The following is a 3,219-nucleotide window of genomic DNA, read 5'->3' as shown; positions in this document are numbered from 1 at the left end:
AAAAAAAAAAAATCAGATTCATGCACTGAGGAATGAAAATGGTGAAACCTCTATAGATGCTATAGAAATTCAGAAGATCATCAATATCTGCTTCAAAAATCTTTATTCACATAGGCTACAAAACACAAGAAATGGACAGATTCATAGATAAATATGAATTACCAAAGCTGAATCAAGAAGATACAAAAGCTCTGAATAACCCAGTATCAGTCAGTAAAAGTGAAAATATAATTAAAAAAAGCACCAAACAAAAGGCCATGTCCTGATGGATTCACAGTTAAATTCTATAAGAAAATTAGAGAACATTTAATGTCAACTCTTTCCAACCATATAAGGCAAATTTTAACAGGCATGAAAAATCATGAGCAGTAACACAATTGCAACAGGAGACTTTAATTAAATTGAAAGGGAAGCAATTCTCCCAAACTCATTCATGGAAGCAAGTATTACTCTGATACCAAAATCCGAGAAAGACCCAAGAAAAAGGGGACTAAAGGCCAGTCACCCTAATGAACATAGATACAAAAATACTCAACAAAATACTACCAAATAACATACAGTAAATCATCAAGAAAAAATATATATTTATATATTTTATATATTATATATATTACATATATAAAATGATTAAGTGGGATTCATACCAGGAGTGCAGGAATGCCTCAATATATGCAAATAAACACATGTAATGTACCACATCAACAGACTCAAATACAAAAATCACATGATCATCTCAATAGATATAGAAAAAGCTTTTGACAAAGTTCATCACTCATTCATTCATGACAAAAGTCTTACAGAAAATCAAAATATGTGGTGTTTACCTCAATCCAATGAAAGCCATCTTTGAGAAACCAACAGCCAATATCATAGTAAAGTGAAAACTTTCAGTCTTCACTGAAAGACTGGAAGTCTTCACTTTAGTCAGGAACAAGACAAGGATGTCCACTGTCACCATCCTTACTCAATATAGTTCTAGAAACATTAGCTAGAGGAGGTAGACAAAAAGAGATAAGTAAAAGGAATAGTGACTGGAAAGGAAGAAATGAAATTATAATTGTTCACAGATTACATGATATTCTACATAGAAGAACCCAAAAAATCCACCAAGAGACTTCTAGATTTAAAAACGAAATTCAGTAGGATACAAAGTCAATAGTAAAAAATCAATAGCATTTCTGTACACAAACAACAAACTTAGTAAGAGAGAAATTAGGGAATCCATGCCTTTCACAATAATATTAAAGGAAAAAACTTAGAAATCAAGCTCACAAAAGAAGTAGAAGATTTATACAGTGAAAATTATAGTACTCTGAATAAAAGAGGTTGAAGATTTCAGAAAATAGAAATAAATTACTTACTCCTGGATAGGAAGAACTAACACTGTGAAAACGGCCATATTCCCAAAACTGTTACACAGATTCAAAGCAATCCCAATTAAAATACCATTAGTAAAGATGATGGTGGATATTCAGACACAGAGCTCCTACCAGAAGCAGCTGACCATCTTCCAAAACAAGAAGAGCATCCTCCTGGGAGAAATTGGCAAGGAGAAGCTCCCTCGGTACTACAAGAACATCAATCTGGGCTTCAAGACCCCCAAAGAGACCACCGAGGGCACCTATATTGATAAGAAATGCTCCTTTATCAGTAAGGTCTCCATCTGGGGGTGGATCCTGTCTGTGTAGTGACCAAGTTGAAGATGCAGAGGAACACTGTCATCCGCCGAGACTATCTCCACTACATCTGCATATACAATCACTTTGAGAAACATCACAAGAACATGTCGGTGCACCTGTCCCCCTGCTTCAGGTATGTCCAGATTGGCAACATCGTCACAGTGGGTGAGGGCAGGCCCCTGAGGAAGACAGTGTGCTTCAGTGTGCTTAAGGTCCCCAAGGCCGCCAGCACCAAGTAGCTGTTCCAAAAGTTCTAACTTTGCCTGGCCACCCTCCAAAAGGAATAAAGTTATTTTGACTCTTGATGAAAAAATTAAAAAAATAAAATAAAATACCATGAATTTAACTCACAGATCTAGAGAAAAAAAAATCATAAAATTCATCTGGAACCAGAAGAGACCTAAAATAATACAAGCAATCCTGGGCAACAAAGGAAAAGCAGGAGGCATCACAATCCCTGACTTGAAATTATGCTACAAATCTACTGTAATAAAATCAGCATGGTACTGGGAAAAAAACAGACCTGAGGATCAGTGGAACAGATTAGAAGATGCAGAAACAACTACACACTCAGCCACCTTATCTTTGAAAAAGGGGCCAAACATGTTCACTAGAAGGAAGATAGCTTCTTTAATAAACTGTGCTAGAAAAACTGGCTTTTCACATGACAAAGGCTAAAATTAGATGTCTATCATTATACACCAATCTAAAGTCAAAATGGATTAAAGATCTAAATATTAACACAGAAACACTAAATCTACTGGAACAGAGAGTAGGCAGATTTTTTGAAAACACAGGGGTAGGCAGAGAGGTCCTGAATGAAAATCAAATTGCACAGGAAAAACTTTAGTCTCATTTTACTAAAAACTTTTAGCACATTAAAATCTATCACAAGCAGGGTGAAAAGAAAACTCACACTTTGGGAAAACATCTTTGCCATGCAAATGCTTATTCTACTGAGCTATCTCCCCAGCCCCTTTAATTCTTTATATATTCTAGATACAAGTCCTTTGTCTGAGTGACTGGTGGCTAAGACTTTTTCCCAAATTGTGAGTTTTCTTTTCACCCTGCTTGTGATAGATTTTAATTGCTAAAACTTTTTAGTAGAATGAAATACATAACAAAAAAAAATAAAATACTTAGGAATCAATCTAACAAAGGAACTAAAAGCCATTTACATTGAAAATTACAGTATTCTGAAATGGAGATCAAATAGGATATCATAAATGGAGATATGCTATAGTTTTGGATAGGCAGAACCAATATATTGTAAATGGTCATACTTCCCAAACTGATGTATAGATTTACTTCAATACAAATAAAAATATCAATAGCATACCTCGGGCTGGTGTGATGGCTCAGTGGTCTAAAACACCTACTTAGAACAAGCTTAGCAAAGCACAGGGACTGTGGTTCGATCCCCCAGCACCACATGCCAGCCAGCCCCGCCCCAAGGTGGGCTGAGCTGCCCCCCCCCCCTTAATTAATTAATTAACTTTTAAAAAAATAGCATACCTCACAGAATAAGTGAAAACAATCC

The 3,219-nt window shown here is 35.7% G+C and overlaps 1 pseudogene; it reads left to right on the top strand.

Moving 5' to 3' along the window:
- The first annotated feature begins 1,460 nt into the window (after nucleotides 1–1,460).
- On the top strand, nucleotides 1,461–1,936 carry LOC101566479 (annotated as a pseudogene).
- The last annotated feature ends 1,283 nt before the right edge of the window (nucleotides 1,937–3,219 follow it).

This window comes from Octodon degus, unplaced genomic scaffold, assembly GCF_000260255.1.
Source record: "Octodon degus isolate 3935 unplaced genomic scaffold, OctDeg1.0 scaffold00124, whole genome shotgun sequence".
Lineage (NCBI taxonomy): Eukaryota > Metazoa > Chordata > Mammalia > Rodentia > Octodontidae > Octodon > Octodon degus.
This window is presented reverse-complemented; position numbering and strand designations above follow the sequence as displayed.